This window comes from Morus notabilis, unplaced genomic scaffold, assembly GCF_000414095.1.
Source record: "Morus notabilis unplaced genomic scaffold, ASM41409v2 Scaffold287, whole genome shotgun sequence".
NCBI lineage: Eukaryota > Viridiplantae > Streptophyta > Magnoliopsida > Rosales > Moraceae > Morus > Morus notabilis.
Genome location: NW_010365682.1, coordinates 73,349 through 83,083, shown reverse-complemented (window position 1 = coordinate 83,083; position 9,735 = coordinate 73,349). Strand labels below are relative to the sequence as shown.

Below are 9,735 nucleotides of genomic sequence, written 5' to 3'. Positions count from 1 at the left end.
TGTTCATCCTCTTGGATATATGTAAGTATTTGTAAACTCTGATATTTGAATTTCTAGACTGTGGATGATGTCTGTAATATTTTATTTACATGTCATGTATGTACGTGATGAGATCCTGTGGATAGATCCTGTGTTTAGTACAATATGAGAGGCTTGAGTTTTAGTCTCTCCCTTGTGATTGATTTTAGTTAATTGTGGGGCTCGCTGGGAATTTCCTTTTTTATTATGCGGATAACCCCTAATCGAGCTCCACGTCACCGACCCCTGTCCCGGGGCGTGACAACAACATTCCATACTTCTTTTTTAAATACAATCTGAAAATCAGTAACTGCATCGTAGTTCAGAAATTTCTGAACTTTAGCTTATAACTTGCTATTCCATACTTATATCAATAAATACTTATCATAAAAGTATTTATATTAATGATACAAAGGATTCTAGAGAATATTATCATATACAATAATTTCGATAAATTTCTCGGTCATGACAGTCTTGGAAGGTGGATGCAGGCTAGAAGAGGATGTTCCATTGCTAAAGTGATGAATTGAGTACTTGGTTTCTAAATAAGTTTTGCTACTTGTGGAAGACTATGAGATGTCAAGATTTTGTTTTCGTGGCTCCCCCTTCACATGTACTCTATTATGAGAAGACTTGACGCAGCGGAATTTGAAAAATGATTATGCGAAATCCACGGTGGAAAGAAAAACGGAGTGTGCCTCAATAATGGGAATTGGAAAAATGAATTACTGGCTTTGAACGTATTTAAAATGATTTTTTTTCTTTTCCTTTTTGTGTGAGTCGTCTGAGAATAATCAAGTAAATTGAAGGACCACGTCCATTTCTTTTAATGGCGTCAATATACTTCATGAGGAATTTTAAAAAGCCAATATTCAATCCCACGAGAATGGATATGGTCTAATGGTTTACGAAACGGAATAATTACCACATTGTTCTCAATCTACATATTTGTTAGGTATTTTTATTAGTTGGTAATTTATTAACAATATTGTAAAAACTCAAAAACAGGTTCAAAAAGATTTTAAATTTTAGAAGAAGATTCAGAATCAGATTTTGAATTTGAACAGAGGATGGCTTATATGCAGATAAATTGACATAAATTAAGTTTCAAATTTAAATGCAGATAGAGCTTGCAAGTCAAGATTAATTCGGATTTGATTGGTTTTGTAAAGTAATCCGAATATGATGTGGAGAAGATTTAAATTCAAGTTCTAAGACTTGCATATTTGAATTTATTGAAAATAATTTGGCTGCACTTGGTTAATGATTTGCGTGAGATAAGCTTTGGGATTTGAGTACATTAAAATACTACAAAGGTGGAGGTGTGGTGTAAGTGGATTAAAGCAATGGGTTTGGTTTAAAAGTTCAAGTAAGATTTGGTGTTTTCAAATAATGGGAGGCTTTATCTGATCAATGTGTTTAGAGGAAATCCAAGTGAGATAATGAAGCAGATAAAATCATGGAGATTATATTTTGAACAAAAATCGTGGCAGATTTTTTGGAGAGATTTTCTCGTTGAGTTATTTTGAAAAGAGATTATGTGTGATATTCTTTTGAGAGAATCGAGGAGAAGATTTTGTAGAAAAAATCTAAGAGAGAATCATAGAGAAAAGAAAAGATCTTTGAGGGAGAGCTTCTCGAGTAGCTTTTGAAGCTTATTTTAAGGACTTGCGTTTAGCTCACTTGGTACAGATTTAATAAATAAAATATTCAGAGAAAAAGTCTGAGAGTTTGAGAGCTTTTATAGAGAAATATCCAAAGAGATGTCTATGCTTTTGAGAGCCTTTGAGTGTTAGTCATTATGCCTTTTGGGAGAGGGGCATGTGCTTTCGGGAGGAAGCTCTGCCAGTTGAAGGGAGTTCTCTAGGTGAATAGAAAACGTGTGGTGCACGCTGAACAACATCACTGTGAAGATTCGTCACATCAGCGTCATTGTCTAGGAGGGAGTCATGTGTGAATAAGTCTGTCAGTGTCTGTAATTTCTGGAACATAGTGAATTGCTTATTGTCTGGCGTGGCCTTCAAGTGTAGGTGTGTATACAGTACTGCGATCAATATTGCATGTTCTTTTTATTTTGACACTTTATGCTGCTTCAGAAATTGAACATAATTAATCCGAATCTTAAATAATTAAGCCGTGTCCCAGATTGTGTTACGACACCATCTAGAACACCAGATGTACAATTAGATCTAACAATATTCATTAAACAAAAAGGCAATTTCTAATTTATTTAACTGATTTATGGCTAAAATTACGAAACAAAGTTAACTCGTACACGCACTACACGACTTTCTTTTCCATTTTGCAATATTTAGTGATGAGCCTGGTGGTCAAAAAGTAGTATCATTAACTTCATCAAATCTTAATTTGAATAATTTTAGGCCTGTTTAGTTTTTTAATTCGAATTGAGATGTGATTTTATGTAAGAGCTTTTTACTGTAGTAAAAAATGGAATATGACTGTTTTTGAGAGCTTTTTACTGTAGCAAAACTCAAATCGATGAAATAAACGAGACCTTAATATCTTCAATAAAAAGTCGTAGTCGTCGCCAGTCCACCTTAGTGCAAGCGAAAAGTTGAAATCTCATTTGTGGAATTTTCAGCATTGCAGGAAATTTTCTGATGAGAAATTTCCATGTCCGACTTTTGTGTATTTTTGTTTGGAGACTTGTTAGTAGTGGAGCTTCCATGAACTTTAGTGGAGACGTTGGCCCACCACTATATACAATTTTGGAGCTACATTCTTCTTCTTCTCCTTTTATGTCAATAAATAAGTTTTTTTTTTTTAATTGAATAGGGGCATGGTTATAAGTTCTCAAGTGTCAAGTAGATATACAATATTTACGGTTTTTTTTTTACATATATATATGTATATATAATGAGAAACAACGGAAATTTAAGAGGTATTAAGTATAAAATTAATCAAAATTCTAAAATCTGAGTGGGGGCACTTGCAACTACTACTATATTTTCAAAGTTCTAGCCTAGAATCCAGATCATAGAGTGGCTGTATCAATAGCAATTATTATTATCATCATTATTATCATCATCATCATTATTATTACTATTATAATTATTATTATTATTATTATTATTATTATTATTGTTATTATTATTATTGTTATTCTTATTATTATTATTATTATTTTTACTGTCATATATTTACTAGGCTCAGTTAATATATATATATATATATATATAAATATATATCCACTGTACTTGTTTGTTAATGTTATATTTCTAATCCTTACTCAGTCTACACTCTGATTAAAATCCTCATGTTTTTCATTGGCTTATCATGTGCAAATGAGCTGTAGATTTTGGCATATCAGAAGCGAGGTGACAACATATATATGGCGACATGTTCAAGATAACTATGAGTGGAGCAACAATTAGGAATATGACAAAGACCGTTAACTACAAAAATATGAAAAGAGGCAGAACATAAGCAGAAACAATAGTAACATTTAATGCAGAATATAGAGGGAAAAAAAAAGGAAGAAACTTATCCGAAACAATTTTTATTTGAAACCTGCCTGAATCAAAAAGTGGGAGCGATGAAAATCCAGATTTTTTGAGTCTTATGATTATTCTTATGAATATGGCTACAATTAAAATGTTTAGGGACAAAAATTAATATGAAATATGTGGAAGGTTTTATTCTTAATGCCCGTAATGTTCTCTTTGATGCCAAATAATTCATGAAGGTAATGATTATTGGGAAAAATAAATCAGAAAAATAAATTTAGCTGACGTATAATTCAATCAAATCTTAAAATAATTGGCTCTAAAATGTCCCAAATTCGTTGATGTTCGAAAAAATTATGTTAATTGAGACTAAGCTTTGATAAGAACTGGCAAACCTTTTGCTCTGTGCATACCGGATTTCATTAAGTATGACGGAGGAGATTATCCATATTCAACAACCCATATAAATAGAGCATAATCATATCATCAAGCATAAACATACAAATCATAAAATACAGGGATTCAGTACAATAAAAATATAAAGTATTTTATTGCTTAGTTAACACATGCAAAATTGATTATGTCCTTAAACAAAGTAAATTAACATCCTTTAGATTATACAACAGATCCAAACAAAAATTTTGGCCTAACAGTTTGTGCAAGTGAAGACGCCAAAGCCCTTTTTTTCCGTCAAAAGATGGCAACAAGAGAAAATCGCCACGACCTGCAGTCCAATTACAAGTTAGTTTGTGTGTTTACCAATTTGGGGCAGGAAAATTACAAGCAAAAGTAAGGAGAATACCTAATATATTTTAGTTGGTTCTTCGTCCTTGTCCACTGTTCTCAATGCTAATGTAAGCATTTCTGATATGTTGTAGCTCCCAGGTGACATCTCCCATCTTCATTCTTTCATTTGGTGATTCTTTTGAACATGCAATTCCAATCTCGAACAACGAGATCAAGCACTTCCACAGATGAGCGCTTATCTGGTTTCCTAACCCTACTTCTATCTCAATCTCAGTGCCTCCAATATTGTTGTTGTTGTTTCTTGCATCTAATTCTCTCCTCATCAGTGCATTTTCTTCTGCTTCTCTAGGTAGAAGAGCAGAATCCACTATTTCAACAAGTCTTTCGGGCAAGGCCATTGCAACGAAGTTATGAAGATTGAAATTGTCTTTGAAAATTTCAACGGTGGGTCTCTTTCCGGTGAACATCTCCAATACAAGAATGCCGTAGCTATACACATCACCCTCTCTTGATGGCTCTCCACCCATTGCATACTCTGCAATTCATAAAGATAATATATGTGTGAAGTATATAGTATTGATTAAGATGCAAAAGTTCAAGTCTAGAGATTTCAATTTTCAACTGAGGAGAAAGAATAAATGCTAAAATGTAAGTATATGTCATGCATCTAATAGAAATCTGGTTATATTTGTGTATCTCAACCTCAGTCTGTAAAAAATAAAAAATAAAAATAAATAAAAATAAATAAAAAAACGTCATGTCATTACACTCAAATTTTGTTCAAGGAATCGTAATTCGATAGCTTTCTGTTAGATGGAAATAACATTGATTATTCAATAGAGACATTTTTTTGTTTACGTTTGGGAACAATATTATTAGATTTTAGAATGATGCCAATAATATACATATCTTAGCAAAAGCTTAAATACATCAAGTAGTAAATATTTAAAGTTGTTACCAGGAGCAGCATAGCCAATTGTTCCCTTCAATCCGGTTGTGCTAGTCTGACCATTCATGGAGCTGATTGTGTTTGATACCAGCCTTGCTATACCGAAGTCACTTACATGAGCTACCATTTCATTGTCGAGAAGAACGTTGCAAGGCTTCAAGTCGCGGTGAATGATCAGTTGGTCACAATCATCATGAAGGTAGTGTATTGCAGAAGCCACATCAATTGCAATATTTAATCTTTGAAGTAGGTTCAAACCTGTTGAGTAGTTTTCATCATTACTCGCTAGATGCAACCACTTCTCTAGGCTTCCACTGGACATATACTCAAAAACTAGAGCCTTAAATTCATCACCCTTGTAATCTATGCTAGAGCAACATGTCAAGATCTTAACAAGATTCGATGCCTAACATTTCTCAATGCATTACATTCAGCAATGAAACTCTTCCCAGCTCCCTTTTGCTTGAGATTGAGAACCTTCACTGCAATTGGATTTTCTTCTCGGTCAAGAATGCCTTTATATACAGAGCCAAAGCTACCTGTTCCTATCAACATGCTTGAAGAGAATCCATTGGTAGCTTCAAAGAGCCTCTTGTATGAAATCTTCGAAAGAACACTTAGTTTTGGTAGCATAACAGTTGTCTGCCTTTGTGATGATCTCCTCCAACATAACATTATGAATCCTATGGAAAAAAGGAAAAATGATGCCACCAATACTATTATGATGGTTAGTTTGAGGCCCTTGGTCTTTCCCTTTTTTGACCTCGTTTCAGAGCATGTTTGAAGATGCAATTTTGGAACACCACCACAAAGCTTAGTATTTCCAGCTAATGACACTCCACTTATGTTATGAAATACACCGTCATTAGGAACTTCTCCCTCCAAATCGTTAAAAGAAAGATTTAAGTACACCAAAGAATGAAGATTCTGTAAATCTTTTGGAATTTCACCTGTCAAGTTATTACGTGAAAAATCCAAATACTGAACACCTTTCAAAGAAGCCAAAGTAGATGGTAAGGTTCCCTCAAAGGAATTTCCTTGTAGGAGAAGGAACTCAAGAACCTGACAATCACCGATGGTTTCTGGAATTTTACCGGTCAGATTATTTTCAGAAAGGTCGATTGTATGGATATTCTTTAGCTTTCCCACTTCTGCAGGTAGGTGACCGGTCAATAAGTTATGTGATAAGGTGAACAAGGTGGACAAGGAGGAAAGAAGAAAAATTTCTCTGGGAATTTCTCCAGTTAATCTATTGTTTGAAATGTCAAGGGTTTGCAAATTATGACAATCTGCAATTTTCATTGGAACACTTCCTTCTAGCTTGTTATCCGATAGATAAAGCTCAAACAATTGAGTAAGGTTTCCTATGGACGTGGGGATTTTTCCTGATAGCATGTTCATATCCAAATGCAAAGCTTGCAACTTTTTGAGCTTCCCTAATGAAGTAGGAATGACACCAACGAAAAGATTCAAGTCGAGGCCCAAGACGATTAAATTGGCCAGATTTCCTAAGGCTGATGGAATGTTACCGGATATTTGATTTCCCCCAAGATAAAGATTAGATAGTGTGGAAGAGAGATTGGCTACATAGTTTGGTAAAACACCTTTAAACTTGTTCGTACTCAAGCCCAACACTTGCATCTGGCTACAATTTGTTAAAGGGGCGATAAAATCCAAATTATTCGGTAAATGACTTCCTAGACTATTATCACTCAAACCAAGCCACCAGAGTTCTCTAAGACGCCCGAAACTTGCTGGAACTTCGCCTGAAAAGTTATTGTTATCCATACCAAGTGCTTGAAGTCTAGAGGCATTGGAAAATGATTGAGGGATCACTCCAGAGAATTCATTATCACCCACATAAAACTCTTGGAGATTAGGGAGTGTGAGGCCAATTGTGGGAGGAAGAGTGCCTTTTAACTGGTTTTCTGGGATTGCGAAGCTGACCATGGAGGATATATTGTAAATAGAAGAAGGGATTTTACCGGATAAATAATTAGACCCTACTGAAAAGACAGATAAATTTTCCCATCTCCCTAACTCATTGGGAACTCTTCCAAAGAGATTGTTATAGGCAACAGAAAATAGATTAAGCGATGAAATGTTTCCCAAGGAAGGTGGGATACCCCCCGTGAGATTGTTTGACTCAAGATTAAGAAAACGAAGCTTCACCAAAGATCCAAGCTCTTGAGGAATCAACCCAGTAAGTCTATTTGTGCCAATATTTAAAATACTAAGTTTTGAGCAATAACTTAAGTTGGCTGGGATATTACCGTCCAAAATGTTTATAGAAATAATGAGATGTTATATCAAAATGTTATAAAATACAATATTTATGCTTTACGATGTAAAGTTATTTATTCCTTTCTTATTATTAAATGTTGGAACTTTTATTAGATGTTATTGAGAATAGGAGAAAAAAGGGAATAACTTTTTGTAATGAAGTGCCAAGATAAAAATGTAAAATAAAAACATTCAATAAAAAACGTATAGATAACCAAAAATAAAAATGAATAAGACTAAAATTCAAGAAATTAAATAGTGCTGAATATAGAAGGTCATGCAATAATATGCCATATTCTCGTAAATGAGTAAAAGATAAAGAAGAAAAAACAGAAAAAGAAACAGAAAAAGTAAACAATGATAAGACTTGATAGATTGAGACTAGAGAGAGATGGCTAGGAACGTAAGGAGGGAATAAAAAAAGCAACAAAACCAATTCAAATACCACTAAAAGACCGTAAAATTATTATTTATGCCACGCTATTAAAAAATAAAAAATAAATAATTATTATTTAATTAATAATTCAAAGATATTTAGGGTCTTGTTGGAGGGTGAGGCTTTGGGTAGTAATTTTAAGAGACGTTTGGTTGATGGATTAAAATCATAATATTAGAACTATTTTTAATTTACGTGTATTTTTTATCAGAGAAAAAATTGTAACAAATTATAAACCATGATTCAAATCATAGTATGAATTCTACAACTAAATATCTCCTTAGCTATTTTACCCTTTAGCCTGCCCTGCTTTGGTTTTTTTTTTCTTTTCTTTTCTTTCTTTCTTGAATAGTCCTTGCACCGATTGATACGTTAGAAAAGAGAGAAGAGACTAGCTGATGCCGTGCAGAAAGAATTAGTCTTTTTGGTGAGTTGAAAACATCTTAAAATTAAATAACAAAATTTTTAATTTTCATGAGGTCTTTTGAAGATGTTCAATTTAGACAAAAAATATTTATATTAACTGATCCTATGTCATACATGTTTCTAAGTCACCCCAAACTTCCTCCCATTTCCAAAGAAATAAGCAAATAAATCGTCACAAAAAATGTAAGACAAAAATAGAGATCATAAAAACGTCACACAGAGAGAGAGATATATATATATTTTCCATCATTAACGGCCAAACTTCACTTTCCAAGTTAAAATATTTTGAATGAGAGAAACTGCAACCACACGACACCTAGGAGGAGAACGCATGGTGCCAAATCAATCCTTTTTTAAAGGCCAATCGAAGTTTTGTCCAAAAACATCACCCTCCAATTTTACTTTCCTTTTTTTAATAAAAGTGGTTGCTATTCTTGACGACGAGCTTTAACAACCAAGTTGGCCGTCCTCTAGTGTTGGTTTTATGCCAAAGTCGTCACTCTATGAAATAAAGTTGTTAAAAAAAAAAAAAAAAAAAAAAAAAAAAAAAAAAACAAACAACTTGTTTCTGTTCCTTCCCCACCAACTTGGTAATGACTTAGTACATTGACATTAATGTAGTCAGTCAATGCCAAATTTGATCATATCAACAACAGCAGGCCGATATATAGTATGATGCATATATCCTCCACTTAGTGGTACATACATAGCATATTATATACATATAGATACATATATATATATATATCTAAATATATATTAGTCTTTATTGACGGTGTTTTTTCGTCAACTCGTGATTGCCTCTCTGGAAACAACACGCGTTTACACTCACGGTCTAGTTAAGGATTAATGCACAAAGATAACACACGGGGGACAAGAGGTTTATAGTGGTTCGGTAATAACTTTTTGTCTAATCCACTTGTGCATTCACTAATATTTCAGTCAGTTACAAATTCTCTCCCTTCTGATGATGAAATGGTGTCCAACCCTTTTCTGGGTTCTTCTTGCTCTATTTATAGGCAGTTACAAACAACTAAGCCTTCTCTGTTCCCAAGGAGGAAGCCATCTCCCATCCTCGATATTCGGGAGGGTAGGTGAGTTTTCATGATGACAATCTCAGGAAATGCGGCTAACACCTCTCATCTGCCGCACGATCTACTGACTCCTGCAGTAACCGTTGGATTGGTGCTTCCTTCCCCGAGTTGACAAGACTGTTGACGGACTTGACTCGGCGGGATGCCTCGACGTTGTGGCTCTCGAAGGTCGAGTCTCTATCCTCGGCGCCTGTCTTCACGTGCGATCTCTCGGCGTAGAAGGCACCTTAGCTACTACCACTCTTCTGACACCAGCGGCTGAGCTAGAACGGTGAGTCCTCGGTGCCTAGTGTCGAGAGCATGGTCACTGCCTCG

The 9,735-nt window shown here is 34.4% G+C and overlaps 1 pseudogene; it reads right to left on the bottom strand.

Moving 5' to 3' along the window:
• Positions 1-4,297: 4,297 nt before the first annotated feature.
• LOC112093627 lies at positions 4,298-7,131 on the bottom strand (annotated as a pseudogene).
• Positions 7,132-9,735: the final 2,604 nt, after the last annotated feature.